This window comes from Sarcophilus harrisii, chromosome 1, assembly GCF_902635505.1.
Source record: "Sarcophilus harrisii chromosome 1, mSarHar1.11, whole genome shotgun sequence".
Taxonomy (NCBI): Eukaryota; Metazoa; Chordata; class Mammalia; order Dasyuromorphia; family Dasyuridae; genus Sarcophilus; species Sarcophilus harrisii.
In genome coordinates, this window is record NC_045426.1 from 424,574,542 (window position 1) to 424,597,094 (window position 22,553).

General features: G+C 33.8%; 1 protein-coding gene and 1 long non-coding RNA gene across 4 annotated transcripts in view; one reads left to right on the forward strand and one right to left on the reverse strand.

The window, feature by feature from the left end:
- LOC100933622 (cadherin-6) overlaps nucleotides 1-22,553 on the forward strand; it is a 161,624-nt gene that overhangs the window by 52,261 nt on the left and 86,810 nt on the right. The window lies entirely within an intron of this gene.
- LOC105749293 overlaps nucleotides 1-22,553 on the reverse strand; it is a 120,106-nt gene that overhangs the window by 17,351 nt on the left and 80,202 nt on the right. Inside the window, exon 5 of one of the 2 annotated variants that reach the window (XR_004230905.1) lies at nucleotides 2,142-2,229. The exons of the other annotated variant lie outside the window; for it this stretch is intronic. This is a non-coding gene — a long non-coding RNA (uncharacterized LOC105749293). The remainder of the gene's footprint in view (nucleotides 1-2,141; nucleotides 2,230-22,553) is intronic. 2 annotated transcript variants of the gene reach the window in all.

Here is a 22,553-nt window from a genome sequence, read left to right on the forward strand (position 1 = left end):
TTGGGATCTATCCCAAAATCTTCCTCTAATTAAATCTATCCCTGTTTTATTTAATTTAATGACATCAAGATCAATTTTTAAAGTAGTTTTTTTAGTCAATATCATTTTATTTTATTACTGATAATATCATTATAGTGTCTTTTTTAACATCGACTAGGATTTCAGCCCACATGTTGAGGGATAAAATAGGAATTTAACCACTTTTATAATACATCATTCCTAAAGGAAAATATATTTCAGCTTCTAAAAAACTGACGTGTGGCTCCAAAGTATTGACTTATCTATAAGGACTACTTGCATTAGGAAATTTTTCTTTTGGAAATGTACTACTATTTTAATATATGGGATTAGAGTTGTGATTTCCTTATAGGAACTTCTTGTTCAATTGTTTGTTGTGTCCAATTCTTTGTAATCCCATTTGGGGCTTGCTTAGCAGAGATATGGAAGTGGTCTGTCATTTCTTTCTCCAGTTTATTTTGCATATGAAAAAACTGAGAATTAGTTCAAGATCACATAACTAGTAAGTGTCTGAGAGTGGATTTGAATTTAGGTCTTCCTAATGCCAAGTTTGGTGCTCCAACCATACACGGACTTGCCCTATAAGAAACTTAATAGGCAGGAAACTCCCTCTCACAGTGAAGAATGGTACTTTTTTTGTAACTCAGTCTGAAACAGTTGTCTGAGACATTAAGAGACTGGGTGACTTATCCAAGCTAACAAAGACATCATACGTCAGAACTATATTAAAAAGCACATTTTTAAGACCCCAAGAGTAGCTCATGGTCTACTACTATGCTATTTCTCTGAAAAGTTATTTTAAGTTGAAGGGTTTACCTTATAAATGAGTTTTGCTAAAACACATCTCTTCCAGAAATGCCAGGAATCTCAAGTCACAATGAATTCTGTCTATATTTTCTCAGTTAATCACACATTTCACAACAACTATGAGCAAGGGATTGTGCCCGGAACTAGAAATCCAAAGACAAAAATTAAGCAATCACTTTTGGAGAGACTGAGGACCCCTACATTTTTCTTATGGGAGGCACATATACAAATATGAATATTTATGAATTACATACAACGGAGAGAGAAAGTAACAATTGAAAACTTATGAATGCCTTCACATAAAAGGTGGCAGTTAACTTGAGCCTTCATGAAAGCCAGGGATTTTAATGAGGGAGCACAATCTAGGACTGGTGCTTTGTATAGAAATGTGAGTTGGTAAGTTAAGCTTGGGTAGGGAATAGACCTGTTTTACTGGACTGTCAATTGTGTGAAAGGAGTAATATCAACTAAGTTAGGAAAAATAGGTGGAAGCTAGACAGCTGAAGTCTTTAAATTCTAGGTTGAGCATTTTGTTTCTTCTTTCTACAGAAAATAGGAAGGAAAAAATTTAAGTATTTATTAGTTATGTATCAGGTACTATACTAAGCTCTTTATGTATATTATTAATTTTATTTGCCCTAATAAGTTAGTGCTATTATCATGCCCGTTTTACAGTTGGTAAAACTGAGGCAGAAAGCCACAGGCTATTTTAATAATCTAGATGAAAGCTATCAAGAACCTGATCAGGAGAGTGACTATGTGAGTGGAAAGAGTTGAACATTTATGAGAGATATTATAGAGGTAGAATCAATAAGATTTAACCCTGATTAGATAAGAGGGCAGGAAAATTAAGGGAAAAAAGGAGTCAAGAATGGTTTCAAGATTACTAAGTAGCTCCTGTCAGTTAATGAAAATGTCCAGTATAAGGATATGAAGTTTTTTATTCAAGTGACGGAAAACAGAATAGTAATCTTGCAATCCCCCAAAATTATTAATAACTCAGATCCAGATAAAATCTATTCTGATTTATTATATCTAATGAATTTTCTTATGAATATTTAGGAGATATGAAATACAACCATATACTATAGGGCTAGAAGAAAAATGTAGTAGGTTCATCAATTACTTTTGTACACAATATATAATATGTTTTCAGTTAGATCCTCTTGTATAATCCAAGATGATTAAGTGAGTTTAGAAATCATACATTGTCTTCTACCTGACATTTCAATGATATCATTGCATCAAAATACTGAATTGGGAGTCAGAAATCCTGGACTTAGAGCCCATTCTAATCATTACTACCTTTTCCTCACCTGGAAAATGAGAAAATTGGTCTCTGATGTTCCTTCCACTTCTAAATCTGTGATCACATGATTCTATCAAAATTGCCAAATGTGAAAACTAGAAAAGAAAGAATTGTGGGACTTAATGAGCAAAGATGGCATGAGGAATAGAAAAATGAATATGATCTGACCTTGCTTCAAGGAAGTTTACAATCTAATCTGAAAGATAAAACATAGAAATAACTACAATGCACAGGTTATTAAAAAAAAAAAAAAGTATAGCCATATATCCCTTTGAAGGAGACATCATTTTAAGGTAGTATTATGACCTAGAACTGACTAACTCCAGTTATTTCTGGTAATTTAAATTCCATATTGGGAAAAAAAATGAAACACACAGGCCAATCAATAGATAACAAAAATAGATTTAGTTAGCCATAATAGGGGGCAGTTAGGTTTGGTATTAAAAGACCCAGGGAATTGATTCAGCTGAGTAAAACTAGTTGTCCATCAAGATTTGGTAGCCAAGCACTCTTTGTAGTGGCCAAAAACTGGAAACTAAGTTGATACCCATCAATTGGAGAACGGCTAAATACATTATGGTATATGAATGTTATGGAATATTATTGTTCTGTAAGAAATGACCAGCAGGAGGATTTCAGAAAGGCTTGGAGAGACTTACATGAACTGATGCTGAGTGAAATGAGCAGGACTAGGAGATCGTTATATACTTCAATAACAATACTATATGATGATCAATTCTGATCAGTTTCATTTGTTCAATAATGAATAGAACCAGCTATACCCAGGAAAAAAACTCTGGGAAATGAGTGTGAACCACAACATAGCATTTCCAATCCCTCTGGTTTTGTCCTCTTGCATTTTTGATTTCCTTCACAGGTTAATTGTACATTATTTCAAAGTCTGATTCTTCTTGTGCAGTAAAATAACTCTATGGACATGTATACGTATATTGTATTTAACATATACTTTAACATATTTAAGATGTATTAGTCTACCTGCCACCTGGGGGAGGGGATGGGGGGAAGGAAGGGAAAAATTGGAACAAAAGATTTGGCAATTGTCAATGCTGAAAAAATTACCCATGCATATATCTTGTAAGTAAAAAGCTATATAAATTTAAAAAACAAAAATTTGGTAGCCAACCCTTAGGGCCAGGATGAAGCTCTAGTGGCTACTTTTAACTTCAGATGACCTGGAAGGGACTTTTTTTTTTTGCGCCTCTCTTGAGCATATGAAGTTTGGGGGAAAGCTCAAACCTTTTAAGGAAAAACTTCTTGTGAGTAATCATTAGAATATTGCTCCCACTCCAAATGGAAAGAATAAAGTATGTTTAGGACAGTAATAGCATAATAACTTCATCTTTAGATTTTTTTTCTTCATAAACACCATAGTAGTGTTGTCTTTAGAAAGATTGATTATTGTTGTTGTTATTATTTTAAGTAATGTGCTTACTTTATTAAAAAGCAAAATATTTTATATAATTGAAACTATTTTTAATTCACTTTGAACTTAAATACTATAAGACCAAAAACAATTACAAATACACAGTACAACATGAAAAGAGGATCCAATAAAAACCATAAATTTCAGTTTCTCAGTTTACTTTTTTAAAAACTACATAATAAATATCACATCTAATTTCCAAAGCTACACTGCCTTTCTATGCTTTCTTCTAAGTTTTCTTTTATTCTTTGCTGTATCCTTTTTTTTTTCTCCTTCCTTCCTCACCTTACCCCCAGGAAAGGCTACCATTAGATGTGAATATGTTTGTATGTATATATACATATACATAAAACCATATTATGCATATTTTTATTTATCAGTTCTTTCTCTGAATGTGGCTAGCAGTTTCCTTCATAGGCCATTTGTAGTTGTTTGAGTATTTATAATACTCAAAATGACTTAGTTGTTCAAAGTTGTTCTTAGAAAAATATTGCTGTTACTATGTACAGTATTCTCTTGGTTCTACTCATTTCACTCTTCATTATTTCATGCAAGTTTGATCATACAGTTGAAACTATTAATGTTAAAAAGATAAACATTTACACATAAATGATTGTAACAATATATTAATTACCTTAAACACTACAAAGTCTTTTGCACACATTATTAACTCAGGCGAGCCTCACAACTTGATGACTTTGATAGTAAAAGCATTTTGATCCACATTTGCAGATGAGGAAACTCAAGAGTTCAAGACCTTTGAATCCCATGTCAAATGAGGAGCAGTAAGAGGATCTGATCCTGTTTAATGTGGGGGAGAGCTTTCTTGGATTTTCTGAGTTGCCATGTAGATAACTCGATCTGTTTGACCATAGAAGACCACAGGTTCAATAATTAATTGGAATTTGCAAAGAGTTGATTTAGGGATAGAAGGAAAAGCTTCCTAACCATTGGAGTTACCCAAAAGTAGAATTTATTTCCCCAGGTGACAAAATATCATTTTTCATAAAAAGATGATGACTTACAACAGGGATTCATTACCATTTTCCTTTTATGGACCCCTTTGAAGCCTGAAAATGAACCCTTTCTCAAAATGTTTTTAAGTGAATAAAGTAAAATATCTACAAAGGAAATCAATTATACTGAAATAAAGCTCACACACACACACACACACATACTATAGATAGTACATAATGGAAGTGGTCTACGACATAGTATGTGTCGTGAAGGATGATGTCTAAGGATGAATTAGCAAGTATGATTCCTGTGAGACCTCCGACTGTAAAGAGGAAAATGAAGCCTCTTCACACACACACACACACACACACACACACACACACACACATACACACACACATAAAGTTAACAGACCACAGGTTAAGTATCCCTGACTTAAAGGTCATACCGTAGTGGGTTTTTGTGGTGGTTGTTGTTTGCATTTTTTTTTAATAGGAATAGATTGAATTAAAAAGTCAGTGAAGTTCCTTTCACCTCTAAAATTCTGTGATCATTTGATTCTAAATTACCTGATGTCATGTACCAATTAGCAGGATAAACCAAGACTAGAAACCAGATCTCAATATTCTCTGTTTTGATTTTTCTAAAAGTTTAATTTTAGCTACTCAGCTATTCCACAAGCATTTATTTAGCACTTAGTTATGACTAGGGCACTGTGCTAAATCATGGAGATATCCCCCTCCCCAAATAAAGAGTCCCTGCTCTCAAGAAGTTTATAATCTAATGAGAAAGGTAATAGAAAAACAACTATGTACAAGCAAACTATATACATGATAAATTGGAGATAATTTAAAACGGGAGGTTCTGGCAAAAGGGAGATCATAAAAGGGTTTTTATAGAAGATAGGTCTGCTTTTTTACCTTATTCAGTTATTCATTTCATTTCTTTTCTTATGCACTAATATATTGAAAGTGCACCAGACATAAAGCATGTTATCTAAATGGACTATATGCAAAGGGTATTCGACATTGATTGATTCATGCTTCCTTGATGTCCTGTACAAATGTTTTCAGAAACTTCTTCACCAGTAGCAAGACAGATTGGAGATACAAGGAAAGGTGAATATGCTCAGTGGGCTCACTCAATGCACTGAAGTAAAAGCAAGACTTCCCAAGTAGCCTTCCAAGTCTGAAGTTATTATTTACATTGTACAGGTGATACAACTGAGGATCAAAGATGTTATAGGGATAATAATGGAGCTATGAGCCAAATCTACGACTCTGGGCTCCAATTCCAATGCTTTTGATATTTCACCAGGCTACTTTAAAGATTTTATGAAGGAAGTGACATTTGACCTGACCCTTGAAGAATGGGTAAGTATCAGACAATGAGATTATATCAGGCAGACAGAATCAAAAGAGTAAAGCATCAGAGGTTGATAAGGATGAGAAAATTCATTTAATCAATCTACTAAAAAATAAGCAATGTATTATGTGTTTACTAAGTGTTGGACTCTGTGAAAGGTGCTGGAGATAAAAAAGAAAAGATTAAAGTGAAACAATCTCTTCCTTCTAGGAGTTTACATTCTTTCAGAAGAGAGAATTTGTACATATATAGGTCTATACAAAATAGATAGAAGGTGTTACTGGGTAAGGGGTGGAGTCAAGAAAGGAATCATAAGAAAGGTGGTGCTTGAGCTAAATCTAGAAAAATATTAAGATTTCCAAGAAGTATAGGCAAAGTGGAGGTGTATCTCAGCCATAGTATATAACCAAAGCAAAGGCACAGAGGTACAAAGATATAATGCTATAAATGAGGAATATAAAGAGGCCCAAGTGTATCATAGACTTTGTATGCAGGAAAATAATGTGCAATAAGGTTGGAGTGCTATGTAAAGAGGTTGGGGGCAGGATGTGAAAGGCTTTAAATGCCAAATAGAAGACTTGTATTTGTTCCTAGAGGTGTGAGGAAGCAAATGGAGAATTAGGAGGAGGGGGGAGGAGAAGGTGACATGTTTAGACCTGCACTTTAGGAAAATTACTTTGGCAGCTGTCCAGTTTGATTAAATTATTAACGGGTTTTGGAAGTTAGGAATAGAAAGGTAAAGTGGAGACAAATCATGAAGAGTCTTGAATGTTAAATGAAAGAGTTTATATTTTATTTGATAAGCAATGAGAAACCATTTGAAGTTTTTAAGTAAGAAATCAATATAATCAGAATTTTAATCACAGAATTTTAGAGCTAAAAGGGAATTAAAGAAATATGGTCTTGTCTAAAACCCTCATTCTACAAACAATAAAACTGAATCCCAGATAGATTAAATACTTTGTCTAGGCCACAAAATTAGTTAGTAGTAAGAATTAGAACTAAAAGTCAAGCTGCATCACTTCCAGTTCTCTGAATTCTCTCAGAAGGATTTTTTAATATATTAAAAGGAGAGCAATGACTATATACACAATATAAAGATAAAGTGACATAGTGGACATGAAAAACTTGACTTCTGAAATTGTCTGTGTGACTGTAGCTAAAATACTGAACCTTTCAGACCCTCAGATTTCCTAATCTGTAATATGAGAATAGCAGTAATGGTAGAATCTACTTCACAGAAATTCTGTGAACATTAAATGAGATAATAATATGTTAAGTGCTTTGCAAACTCTAAAATGCTATGTAATTGTTCATTGTTACTTCACATCTGCAAAAAAGAATATCTCTGTTACTTCATTTTGTGGTGGAAAGTCCATTCTTTTTTTTTCTTCTTATTTGTGTTTAGGAATTAAAATGATAAACTTAGATCATTAAGAGACTTTTGTATGAAATGTGAAATGATCTAAAAAAACATCCCGAAAGATAAGGTTGACTGAACAGCCTATAAATGCGTGGCTAATTAAAACCTACTCTGTAGCAAGGTGAATGTAGAAGCTGCTTCTTTCACAACAAAGTGTGTGGCTAGAAAGTCACACATATATTAATCTTTGAGATGGGTTAAAGAGTGATAGTGGATTGTATGATGATAAGTGAAGTGTCTGTCATAGAAAAAGAAGAGTATTCATTTAAAAATGCTCTTCCTCAAAGGTTATAAATTAGAAGAGGCAGAGAATAGCCGAGAATCCATATCTCTCTGGCACTGGAATGAAGTATGAATACCAGTTTCATTGGCCTTCACTTTATCAAGGGAAGGGGGAAAGTTTCATGATATGCCCTGAAAAAGCATATCATTTTAACATAGATAATTCTTCAAAGGACCTTACAGACAATTGAAAAGAATACCTCTCTCATCATTTCCTTAACCCCATTTATCCATTACTTAGTAGCATTTTTTTTTCTTCTGTAACTGGGCACAAATGAATTAGGCAGAAGAATGATTTTTCAGCCTGTGAAGTGTAGGGAGAGGGAATGTATCATGGTATACTGAGGTCAGAGAGGGAATTTGTTCCATGAAGAGATACTTTCCCTTAAGATTAATAATTATGTCATGAGAAGCATCAAGCCTTCTGGATGGAGCTAGTACATTGTGATACACACCTGGATTACTCATATGATGCACACAAAAAAATGTCCGGTCACTGAATGACTCTTGTAATATCCTTCTGTAGCATATACACTATTACTAATCGACTGTCCTTCTTAAGTATGAAAGATTTTAAATATTTTCTCAGGCACCTCATCAACTGGCAAAAGGAATATGAGCTGGTGATTCAGATTATGTATGAAATCATAGATATTTCTTGAATTTGACAAGTAACAGAAAAATTAGTTGTTTTTTCAGATTATGAAAATTGATTAGCATTGCTTTCTGGATTTAAAGAGGCATTACAATATAAAAAGTAAAACAAATACATTTTAGACATTATCCCTATTTTAAATTAAATCCAAGAAAGAAAAAAGATCCAAGAAGTAAAGTAAGCTCCAATCAATAGGGAAATGGTCGAATAAAATGTTAATATAGCAGAAACACTGTTACATCCTAAGAAATGCACATGAGTAATTCAAACAAATATTGAAAGTTTTGTTTGAGCTGATTCAGAAACAAATAGAACTACAAGAAGCAACACTAAAAGGCAACCAAGTAAAATCCAATGTAAAGAAATTTTAAGTAAAGGCAGTAAGTAATTGAAATAAACCAATATCAGTCCCAGAAAACATACTAAAATACAACACTCTACTACAATTAGAGAGGTGAGGAGCTTCAGGTACAGAATCAAGCCAACAACAACACAACTACCACCATCACCACATAATTTTTATAAATTAAAACATGTAAAAATCTTCCCAAACAACCTCCACTCATTAGAAGGAGTAAATTTCTCTGGACATATTCTTTTTTTTTTTTTTTCCACTGAGGCCTTTGGGGTTAAGTGACTTGCCCCAGGTCACACAGCTAGGAAGTGTTAAGTGTCTAAAGCTAGATTTGAACTCTGGTCCTCCTGACTTCAGGGCTGGTGTTCTATCCACTGCACTACCTAGCTGCCTCTGGGCATATTCTTCTGCACTAACATCTTGATGTTATAATACAAATTCAGGAACAGAAAATCAATTAGAAATTGCAAAAAAGAATTAAAAGTTTACAACTATGTTAAATAACACAATGGAGGACTTAAAAATCCTGTTATTTAGGCTTGATGCCAAACTCACTAGAAGTGTCTGAAGTAAACTTTAGATTTGCACTTTTAAATCGTTCTGTCCTTGATCATGCTGGACTGAGCACTATAAAATATTGCTTCTGTTCATTCATCCATTTATTCATTCAACTTATCTTTTCTGGCTTCAAAAGGTTTACTGATGCCTTTTGATTTTACAGTATGGTCATTTTTCAGTACAGCCCAAATAGAACCTTTCCTTGCAACAAAGAGTAGCCGCTAAACCAGGATTGCATGGCATCAGCAAAAGTTGAGTTCTAATCCTGGATCAGACACCAGTTTAGTTAACACTTTTGAGTCTCCAGAAAGGGGTGGGGAGATAGGGAGGGAGGGAAGGAAGGAAGGAAGGAAGGAAGGAAGGAAGGAAGGAAGGAAGGAAGGAAGGAAGGAAGGAAGGAAAGAAGGAAGGAAGGAAGGAAGGAAGGAAAGAAGAAAAAAAAAGGAAGGAAGGAAGAAGGAAGGAGAGATGGAGAGAAGGAGGAAAGGGAAGAGAGGAAGGAAGAAAGGAAGGGAAGGAGGGAGGGAGGGGAGGAAGGAGAGAAGGAGGGAGGGAAGGAGGAAATAATTGAAAAATATCAATGTTTATTTCTGCAAGTTAAAGATATATCTTGCTGAATTCAGTATCTCCTCAATGTAGTTTAAGAAACTGGCATTTGTGAACTGTTTTGTCCAGAACAAATGAGGCAATATTTGTTTGTTTGTTTGTTGAGCAGTGGGGGATGGGGGTTGTTTGTTTGTTTTTACCAAATAAATTAATTGGTATGAGTCAAACTATCCCAAGATTAGCTGTAAACAAAGGCTGCTTTCTGGTCTGTGAATCCTTGGCTTTTGTCAGTCTCAGGAGTCTTTCCTGACAATTGAATTTAGCATTCTAATCATTAGAATAGTACTCTAAGGTTAGCAAAGAGATTTACAATTTGCAAAGTATTAATTTCATTTGGTTCTGATCATGGTACTGTGAGGTAATTACGATTATATCCTCATTTTATAGATAAAGAAACTGAGGATGAAAGAATTTAACTAAATTTCCCAGTCCTATAGCTAAGTGAGCATCTAAAGGAGGCATAGAACTCACATTTTACTGACTCCAAGTACAGGAGAAACCCTACCCATTGCAACATCTAACCACCTAGTTTAAAAAAAAAATAGAACTTAGTTGCAAAAGGAAAAGAAAATTATCAGAATCTCAGTTGGTTCTGAAGTTAGGGAGACCTGCACTGGATAGGTGGCAATTGAAAATACCAGAGTAGTAGTCAGCTATCAGAGAAGGAATTGTAGTATGGTGCACAGGAGAGCACTGTATTTGCAGCCAAAGGACATGAGTCTAAATTATGATTCTATGTTGTTTTTATTTTACATTGGTTTCCTTCAAGTCCAACACTTTCTGATCCTATTTGAGATTTTCTTGGCAAAGCTATTGAAGTGTTAGCCATTTCCTTTTCTTGCTCGTTTTACAGGTGAGTAAATTGAGGTAAACAGAGTTAAGTGAGTTGCCGACGATGTCTGAGGCCAGATTTGATCTTAGGAAGATGAGTCTTTTCGATTTCAGGCCCAGTACCCTATTCATTCAGCAGCATACCTGCCTATATTTAAAATAGTTTTAATTATTTACCCTAAAATATTAGCTGGGTTCAACAGGAATCTTATTAACATTACTTGCTACCTTGGTGACACTGAATATGAACATATCTTGGTTTCTTCATTTATAAAATGAGGAGAAATGGGGCAGCTAGATGGCTCAGTGGATAGAGCACAGGCCCTAAAGTCAAGAGGATCTGAGTTTAAATCCGGCCTCAGACACTTAATATTTCCTAGCTGTGTGACCCTGAACAATCACTTAATTCCAATTGCCTCAGCAATTATTGGGGTTTCTTGAATAAAGAAGAGGGATGATATTAGAGACATTAGAGATCTAGAAAAGACCTGAGGCTAATACCCTCATAAGCTCTCTAAAGCTATGATCCTATGAATTCATGACTAGATCTCTCTAAGGTTAATTCCAGCTCAATAGTCTGTCATAACCCTATGTTGGCTTTTCTTATTCTATTTCTTCTTCAGTAGTATTAGAGATGGAACTAATTACATGGTCTAAAAGTACGATGTCTACTCAAAATACCTGATAATGTCATCCCTCTTCTTCATTCAATAAATCCCAATAATTTCCTATTACTTTCAGGATCAAATATAAAAATCTCTATTTGCTTCATAACTTGGCCCCTTCCTAGCTTTCTAGTATTTTCATGCCTTACTCCCTTTCCATACTCCAGAATTCACTGATTCTGGTCTCCTTGATCTTCCTCCCACAAGATACCACATCTTCTGTCTCCAAGCATTTTTGCTGAATATCCTCTGTGCCTTGAACTCTCTCACTTCTCATCTGGTTCATGACCTTCCATTTTCTTCAAGTCTCAGATAGTTGCAAGTAGACTTAATCTATTCTCCTTAATCTAAGTGCCTTCCCTGTTAGATTATCTCCAATTATTCTTGTTTGTATCTTACCTTGGGCTTTAGGCCCATGATAAAAAACTGAATTCAGAAGATCTTAGGTGATTTACCTGGAATCAGAAACACTTATCTTTCTGAGTTCAAATCTGACCTCAGATATTTACTAGCTGTGGGACATTGGGCAAGTCACTTAACCCTGTTGCCTCAGTTTCCTCATCTGTAAAATGAGTTGGAGAAGGAAATGGCAAACTATTCCAGTATCTTTGTCAAAAAAACTTCAGATGAGGTCAAGAAGAGCCAGACACAACCAAAATAATTCAAACAACTATAATTATATTATTGTAATTAAATATTAGACTGTGAGAGCAAGGATACTGCTTTTCACTTTTCTTTGCACCTCCAGTACTTAGTACAGTACCAAGTACGTAGAAGGAGCTTCATAAATCTGTATTGAGTTGACTTGGAATTCATAAAGTACTCTAAATGTATCAGAAAGATGTTCCGAGGGTGGGGGGATAACTATTTTGCAGCAAAATAATAAATAGGTAAAACCCTATCATATCAAAATTCTAAGCTTAGAAAGATTTGTCTCTGTCATTTTTTCTGCAATCTGGGTAGGTCATTTAATTTCCCAGGGTCTCAGTTTCCTCATCTGTAAAATGAAGGGGTTAGACATGATGGCCTCTGAGGTCGTTTCCAACTCCAAATATGTCATCCTTTGATCCTATAAACATTTCTCATGAAGTTTTCCAAAGTTTTCCAGAATGTGGTTTTCAGTGATTTTACTGATAAAACAAGCAATTCCCATAAAAATGAATTTTTAGCCCCAAATGACTACAACACAGAACAGGCAGCAATAGCAAAGATCTATGTGTTGGAGGCTATTTATTTGTTACAATCTTATTCTAAAGATTTTTCCATTAAGGTTTAATGTAGTTTAGTTTAAAAAAATTAAAAATCAATCTCATAAATACAAAGGTTCATAGGCAACATAAGAGAAATTGCTTAAGGGATTTTCATTAAATAATATATATGATTCTCCTCCTCACACCTCTTCTCAAAAAAAAAAAAAAATCCTACTTTTCACTTGGACCAGTGAAGTTTCTCTGGGGAAATGTGGATGGGGGAGGGGAATACTTTCTTGCTATTAATTTATTGTTTATCTCCTCAGATGACAAACCAAATTCAAAATGATTTTAAAATAATGCGTACAGAAATTTTTTTTAGGCTGAAATCAGTAATGACATAGGAAAGAGAAAAAAAAAAAGCCAACATCTTTATCATTCTCCATGTTTCCCTCTTTGTCCTATTATGTAGATCCAGTATATTCACTGATAAATGTGCATATTTCACTTTCAAACTTAGTTACTAGACAACTTTAATTTAAAAAAAAGAAAGCTATAATAAAGTATTTCCTGAACACTGTGAAAATTCTCTTGATTGTACCATTTCTTTTCATGACAGTCTTCTCTTTAATAGTTCTTTTCATCTCTTTACTTTGGTACTTGTTTTAGTCCTATAATTATTCTTCTGACTCTTTCAGGTTAACACAAGTAGTAAATCTTGCATAGGTGAGTGATAAATTGGATGCTAACAAGTTGTACTGATTTTCTCTTGGAATTCTTCCTGTTTGAACTCACCTACCATAAAGCAACATGAAAAAATACCTACATTTCCTCTCCAGAAATCCCTCACTAGAAGAAACTTACATGAACAATAAATCCAGATAGTATGAGAAGCTGTGTTTCGTCTTCAGGAAAGAGTTCATTCCTGTCAGGCTTTTAGCAATAGATTTTAAGGGACATATTTCCTCTGGGCTCCCCAATACATAAATTTTTAAGCATGAATATGTCACAGTTTACAAATGTCTCATTAGGTTGTCCTATCCTGAGACTCAGGGAACTTTGAATTGATATATATTAATCTTTTTTTATTGTTGTTTTTAAATTTCTGTTCCAATTGTTCTTCTCCTTGCTGTTCCTTCCCGTTTCATTCAGCCAAAAGGAAATATAAAATATGGAAACTTGTGGGTTGTCTTTTCCTCAAAAGTTTAAAGAACCAAGAAAGTTAGAGTTTTCTGAAAATAAAAGAGACTGACATTCTTGGTTTTGTAGTAAGAAAATAAGTTGGCATTCAGAAAATGAAACAAACCTGCACCATATTAATTTGCCTTGATCATGTCATTTCACAATAAAATAATTATAACCAAGCTACACCCTAAATTGGTGGTTCTCCATAAATTTAAGATCAGTTCAATTTGAGTCTTTGTTTTTCACTATCAGGGAGGAATATAAAACACTTTTGTTGAGATGTTTAAGCAGATCCCTCTACAATAAAGAGTCATCAAGTTAATCACTGGGACTAACTTTTTCTAGAATAAAAAGGGAAAGAAAGCCAAAAAAAATTAAAGTTTTCTAAAATTTTCTATAGTATTCTACAAGTTCAGTGTTGCTGTTCCAGTGATTTCCCCCCTCCCCATTTTCTAGAAAGAGTGGAGGGAGACAAAGGACCCTAGGAATTAAATCCCTAGGTTCCAGTTCTGATCAGCTACCTCACTCTTTTCCCCATATTGTACTAGGGTTCAATATTTCTCCATTGTTCTCTTTCTCTGGGAAAATGGATCCTACTTTCTTCAGTTGGGAATAATAAATTTGCTTGGCCAAACTCATTTAAAAATTTTCATCTGTAATTAAGTCTTAAACTGGATTTTAGGAGATTCTTAGGAAAGAAGGAACTATTCCTACACAGTTTTGCTACTGAAATCATCAGAGGTCTCTGATCTATTGAAAAAAGTCACCTTTGGAATCTGAAGAAATGATTTCAAATCCTGGCTGTACTTCTTATAATCTGTGTGACTTTAGGCAGCCTCCCTCTCTGTTTCCTTACCCATAAAATGAGAGAGTTAAAAGTTGACCCTAAAAAAGATATACGAAGACAATCTCCCATTTCCTTTGCAAAAAGAAGATAAGTAGTGTGGAATATTGCATAAATATCAGGTTCTTTCAATATATTTACTATTTTGTAGAATTTTTTCTTCCCCATTTTCTTTTGTAAAATAATTTTATTACAAGCAATGGTTCTCTGGGAGAGATGAGCAGGAAAAATACAGGTGAAATTCTACATGATTTAAAAATAAAAGATGTCAATTAAAATCTATTTTTTTAAAATGAGGGGGTTGAACTAGATGATCTCTAAAGGTTTTTTTTGTTTTGTTTTGTTTTGTTTGTTTTTTTCTCAGAGCACTCTTGATATATATATATCTTGCCTTTCCTAGGAAAGTATATCAGCTTGGCTATTCTTTTCCACATAATGCCTTGAGTGTTTATATTCAAGAAGGCCACAGAAGAGCTTAAGTAGTTACAATTGTTCAAGTCCTTTTGGGCTCTAAATTCTTTTATTTACCACTTCAGATTTCAGTCTGTTACCCTATCTTTGTCAAGAAGAGCAGGTCAGCCCCAACCCACTAGTCTCTAAACATTTTAACCCTCCTGTGGTCTGAATTTTGACAGCTTAGGAATAGAACTTTCATTTAAAGATGATTATATGGAAATTACTGCACCCTACAACTCTGTCTCACCTAAAATGTTTTACAGAAATTATTAACAATGCTATGGGGTAGGAGTGGCTGGGCTTTTATATCTTTAGAAAAATTTAAGGATTTAAAAACAAATAGAACAAGAGGAAAGGCACCCTTATTTCTCATGCTAGCTGAGATGGTATTTTTTGGTCCCCTTCATTCAATACCCATCCTGGGAAGGGGGCAGGGAAGCCTTGGAATGGAAATCTTGAATTTGAGTACCTTAATGCTGATCCTTAGCATCCTAATTAATGGTTACCCATGACCCAGATCATGGAGTATTGCACTACTGGCATTTCTCCTTGTTGGCTGCAATTCAATTAATTGAGACTTTTTGCTGTTGCTAAAGGAAAATGTGAAATGGGGATATTTATAACTATGGATTCCTGTTTTTTATTTAAGGTTATCTGTAAGAAGTTTTATGCCATTGACAGCAGCGCTGTAGCCTCCTAGAATTATAATATAATGCTGGAATTAATAAGCTGAGGCTCCAAAATTTCACCTAAGTTTTCTCCTTGCCTTCAAAGGAGGCTTTTATAACATTTCAAAAGCAGGTGTATACTTACTTCAACAGGAAGAAAAAAACCGATCATTTTATCCAACTTTCCACTCTGTTGTGGAGAAAGGACAATTAGATTACACTCCATTAATAGTCCCAGACTCTGCAGATATCCCCCAGCAATAGCTAGAAATGACAATTGCTTGTAGGTCTAAAGGATGTTCAGAGTTCGTTTGCACATTCAGGGAGATTCATTTTATAATTGGCAGCTGTGCCGATTGTTATATTGGAACACTTCAATTTCCCTATTATTATGGAAAATGTATCTGAAAGTACTGAGTTCTTTTTACCAAGTGAATCTGAAGAGACAAAGAAAAGGCACTATTGAAATGTCCCCTGACTAATTTTTTTTCTTTCTGTTTTAACAACAAAAAAATCAAATGAGATTTTTTCCCCATTTCAACAAGCTTCCTTTTATGTCTCTTTCAGATGTTCTTCATCTATCTTAAAACTAAACAGAAAGATTTCAGATTTTAAAATGTATTACTCCATAGCACAGAATGTGATTCACATGTAGCAAGTACTCAATAAATACTTGTTGAGTTGAATAATCAATTCATTTGTTAATTAATATATATTGATATTTTACTCTTTGATATGAAACGCTGAATACAAAAATCAATGAGCCTTTATGGAAAGAGGAGGAGCATCTATTTGGCCAGGTATCAAAAAATGTGAAATCGGGGATGCACAAAATAAATACTTCCTTGAACTTTTGGATCCCCAGAGTTCAGATGTGGATGAACAACTAGAGAAGGTACAGGATTCGTCAATCAGTAAATTGACAAATAATAAGAGCTATGTGCCACCAAGACAGATTTTGTATCTCTCCAAATCATGCATGTGTCTTTCCAAAATCCAATATTCAAAATTCTATATATAATCAATATGCCAATCAATAATGGCAATTCCTTTGCCATACATGACTGATTGCCAGTCCATCAGTTCTTGCAAAGATAGTAGTCAGATACTTCTCCTGCTTACCAGAGTAGGTATATGTTATAAAAGGTTTTGCTTTAAGCTAAACTTAGAAAAACTGCCTGTATTTGGAATATGAGAACATTTTATTGAAGTTTGGAAGCTTTCAATCAGGTGATCTCTAATAGCAAACATGATTAAGGATAAAGAAAGACTAAAGAATGATTCCCTAGAGATACCTTTCAAATGAATAATTCCCTAAGTGGTAGTGATGATGATGCCTATGATGTTTTTATTTGATCTTTCTCATAAAGATTTCAAAAATACTTTGCATAATTTTTCTTTTTAATTCTCACAAAGCTAATCCTAGTGAAATTGACTCTATCTTGATAGCTTAGTATATTATCAAGTAATCATGATCCTCTACTTTGCATGGAGGCAACATGGGTAGAAGAGTAGAAATAGGAGTGAAGACTTGACTTAATAATCTGCTTCTATTATTTCCTTGCTGTGTGACTTTGGAGAAGTCATTTATCCTCTTTGAGCCCAGTTTCCTTATCTGGAAAATGGAAATAATTAGTTTTGAAAACTATCACATCAATTGTTATTCACAGTAGTCTATATAGTAACTATAAATATACATGCATATTTGTTATATTTATATATATCATATATTCATGTATGTGTTCCTATTATGTGCCTATATATAACATATATACATAGATATGTGTGTTTATATATATATATATATATATATATATATATACATATATATCAAGTTAGCCATCAGTAAACAGTAGTATCAGTCTATACTGATTATCATTAGTAATGGAGTTATGTTCAAAAGAGTTAGAAAATTGAGAAGCTATTTGAGTTTGGTAAATGGTAAGAGAATTAGGACAAGGATCTAGAATTCAATTCTATAAGGTCTATCCTTATAGTTACATATCATGCTATTCAAGACTTTTTCTTGAACTTAAAGTACTCTTATATTTGAAAACTCTTTTACTTTGTGATCTGAAAAATGTACCCATTTCAGACTAGTGTTATACACATCAATTTCAGATTTAAGCTATTATATGTGACTCTAGGGGAAAAAAAAGAAAAAATGAACAGAATGAAAAGTGCTTGAATTGATGACTGAAGTAGTTCAGCTCACAGAGTAATTATTTTGAATAATCATTTTTCGTAAATTTTAAAATAATTTAGTTCCCCATTAGCTTTCATTGTTTTCTTGGTTCCTATTGTTCTTAATTGTCCTCTTGCCCTGTGATATTCATTATTTAATTAAAGATTGACCTTTTTTGAGAACTGCAGTGAGATTTGAGGAAGAATAAGTGATATATAGATATATTTTAGTTTCCATCTTCATTCTTCACTTACTTAAATATGTATTAATTAACTTGTTCTGGCAAATGTTGGTAAACATTGAACAAGGGCATTGCTTTAGTGATATAATTAAAATTCTCTTTTAAAATGTTTTGCATAATACTTTATGCACAATTTGGCTCAAGTAAACAGAGGTTCTAATTAAAGTTTTTAAATGAAGCTAATCAAAACCAATAAAATGTTCAGCATCCCACTGCAAGATAGAGAATCTTTCTATCCAATCCAAATTTAAGGTTTTGGTCACTTGGCAAGGATAGACCTAGATCAATAAATACATATATATCTTTACTTATGTCTTCAGCAATTTATCCACTTAAAGGAAATACAACAAATTGTATTAACTGTTTTAAGTTATTTTCCATCAAGACTAAATTTTCCCTATAAAATGGGCCTAATCATCCAGAGTTCTTCAAAGGGAAAATTAATTTAAAATCATTGTGAAAGCTCTTCAAAAATTAAGTGTTATATAATATCACTTGCTAAGTAGATTTCTTCTTCTATAAAAGAATTAATGTGGACCCCAGGGATTACACTAGGAGCAGAATGAAAACCTAGTTCAGTCCCCACCTCTGCAAAAATATAAATAAAAATTGTGACAGGAATAAAATCCACTTTACCCAACTTTCTTCTAGATGGGCTTCAAGTGAAAAATAATGTTGAAGAAAAGGTTTTTCTGGGTCTTTGTCTCATTCTAAAGGTGTTTGATTCTTTCCATAATTCTGCCTGATCATGAGTCAAACTTGACAGAGTCCTCCCAGATAGTGCCAGTCAGCACAATGAAATCTTTGCAAGGTCTTCTCAGGTTGGATATACTTAGACTGTGGCACCAGAAGAGACAAGGCATCTGTTTTGGGAGGTCCAGCCTCAGGAAACTGAGAGGTTCATTGTAGGATTTGCTGCCAGGTATCTGAGTTATAGAAGGATTTGGAATCTGCTTCTTTGGAAAGAGTACTCACAATCATCACTGCAATTACAATTTGTTTTTTAAAGTATTGGAATAAAGTTTGTCTAATTAAAGTATGACTGTTCTAAATAATAGATTTTACCCAAAGGTGCATTTTAAAAGACCTTGTTAACTGAAATGAATCTCTAATAAGGAGACTGTACAGTACAAATTTTCTTAACATTTTTGTGTCATGGGCCCCTTTGGCAGTAGTGGAATCTATTTCTAAGAATTTTTTTAAATGAATAAAATAAAACATAGACTTGCAAAGGAAAGAAATTGCATTGAAATGAAGATGCAATTCCCTACCCCACTGCCCCAATTCAGGACTCCCTGAAATCTGTCCTTTAGATAGACACCTTAAGAATCTGTGACACTTTTGAAAGGGAGAGGACTGCCCTCTTATCATTTGAATCACAGAATTATTATAGTTGAAAGGGAATGCAATGAGTGTTTTATCCAACCTAGACAATCAATTGATAAATCTTTATTAAGCACATGCTATGGAAGAGGCACAGTGCCTCAGGATATAAAGAAGAAGCAAAAGACAGTCCCTGCCTTCAAAGGATTTACAATTTAATGGGGCATACAACATGCTAACAAATATATCAAAGAAATCCTGCTGCAGCATACCTGACAAGCAGTTGTGCAACTGATCTCTTAAACTGGAGCAGTTTAAGGGCAGGATGATTCAAACTTTGACCATTGTCAACACCTAAAAGAGGGCATAATTACTCCTCATGATGAGGCACAGGTTGTCATCCTCATACTTCCAAGATCTAGGCTCTCTTCTATCTTACTCTCTCCTTGTCATGATATAGCACCTTTCTCTAGAGGTATGGCTTACCAAATGAGCAAATCTTTTCTGTTTTTTGTGCCTCCATAGATTGGATGATGCAATGGATAGTGCACTGCACCTAGACTAAGGAAGTTCTGAATTCAAATCCTGCCTGAGGCACTGACAAGGTGAATGACCCTTGGCAAGTCACTCAACTTCTTTAACTTGCTTCATTTTCCTCACCTATAAAATGGGCATAATTAATAGTACCTACTTTCCAATGTTGCTATAAGGATCAAATGAAATAAGATTTGTCAAAGTACATAGTAAATACTTGTTTCCTTGCTTCCTACTGGTAAATACAATTTATTTTTAAAATTTCCTTTCAGTGTAATTCCAAATTGCTCTTCATAATAATCAGACCGGTTTACAGCTCCATCCACAGTGCATTAGTCAACTTATTTTTTCACATCCTCTTCAGCATTGTCACTTTCCCTTTTTGTCATTTTAAACAGTGTGAGGTGATACCTGAGTCATTTTAACTTTCATTTCTCTAATTATTAGTGATTTATGGAATTTCTTTATGTGACTATTGATGATTTTGATTTCTTCTTCTGAAGAAGCTTCTTCATATCCTTTGACTATCAATTAGAAAATGACTTTTATTTTTATAAATTTGACCCAGTTCCTGAGATATTTGATAAAGGAAACCTCTATCAAAGAAACTTGCTATAATCCCCTACCCCCCTTAGTTTACTACTTTCCTTATTTTTTTTCCTTTTACTATTGTGTATGTGAAATCTTTTTAATTTCATGTAGTCAGACTTATCCATTTTATTTCCTAAAATCCTTTTTTTTCTCATTTGACCATAAATTCTTTCCTTATTCACAAAATTGATAAATGATTTTCCATGTTTCCTGAATTTGCTTGATATCCACTTTTATGTCTAAATCATGTATCCATTCTGAGTTCTGAGTTTGTATGTAATGTAAGATGTTGATATATACCTGGTTTCTGACATGCAGCTTTCTAGTTTCAGCAGCAGTTTTTGTCAAATATTGATTTCTTATCTCAATAGCTGGGATTTTTGAGCTTGTCCAACATTAAGTTAATGTGGGCATTCATTTTTGTATATTATGTAATTAATCTATTCCACTGATCAACCATTCTATTTATTTGATATCAGATTGTTTTGCTTATTATCATTTTGTATATAGTATGACATCTGGTACTAAGCTATCTTCCTTCCTCTTTTTCCCCATTGATTCCCTTGATAGCCTTTTGTTCTTCCAGATGACCATCAATCCCAATTTCTAAGGTGAGAAGACAAAGTCTAAGTAAGTCATTTGCCCAAAGATTTTTGAAAATTAGTAGCAAAGCCAGCTGAGAAGTCATGTTCCTTGATCTGTTGAGTACTTTTAACTTGTATCATCCTGTATTGTATGTATTATCCCAGCAAAAACTTTGTACCTGATTACTTCCACTTCAATCTCATTTTTGTGATAACATACAAAAGATTCTGAAAAGATATTCCTGGACCAAAAATGGTTTCTTCTCCCCATGGATTGAAAGTCTTTGTTTCATTTTATCACAATCCCTAAAATTGTAGCAATTTGTTTTTTTTTCTTTTTGCTTATTTTGTTTCTTTTTGTATCAAAAAAAAAAAAAATCCTAAAAAAACCTGCAAACATCCTAGGAGGATTAAGTGATGAGTAATTTTTACCTGAATCTCTTTATTATAATCACATTGTCATCCTAACACATGGGCATTTTGAGGAAAAAATGAGGGAGAGGTAATTTTAGAGCCTAGAGTTTGGGGGAGAGTAAAGAAAAGATGACAAAGTGGTGAATTTGGGTCATTCAGAAATCAGTAAGAAAAAATTGACTTCTTAGAGGAAGAAAAAGGTAGATCAAGAAACTGGGACTGATCACAGGTTTACATCTGGAAAGGACTTAGAAAGTTATTAGCACAACTTTTTCATTTTAGAGAAGCAAACAAATTGAGGTTTCATTTTAGATTTATTTAATTGAGAAGTTAAGTTATACATAGCTCCATAGAAATGAGTGCATAAAAAGGAAGATTGGCATAGAAAGGCAAATAATATAGATAACTCTTATTTTACACAGGACTAGCCTTACTTCTTTTACATAACTTGAAAAAAGTGCAAATTATTGAATGAGGAGACAAAAAAACCATGAAAATAAAACATATTAAAGAGAAAAGCTATTTCTAAATTTCCTCATTTGTAGATCAAATCATACAATTCTTTTTGCTCCTAGTTCTTCAATGACTCCTATTATCTCCTAAGTAGATTTCAGATTTCTTATCCCTGCATTCAAGGACCTTGACAATTTGATTCTGTAGTACTTTTATTGAGACAGTTAGGTCATACAGTGGATAAGAGTATATTAGATCTGGAGTCAAGAAGGCCTGAATTCAAATCCAGCCTCAGACATTCACTAGTTGTGTGATACTGGGCAAGTCATTTAATGCTATCTGTCTTGTTTTCCTCAACTGTGAAAAGGAGATGATAATAGCACCTACCTTAAGAGTTTATTGAGAATCAAGTGAAAAAGTGTTTAACAAAGCACTTGACATATAGTACATGCCTGATAAATACTTGTTCCTTTTTCCTTTCCAGCTACCCTTTACATACTCTATCACCCACTCCCAGCCAAATTACTCTCCCTAACCTTTCCCACTTCCATGCCACTACTAACCTTGTTTCCCATTTCACCTGGAATATCTTCCTCTCTTCTCCACTATG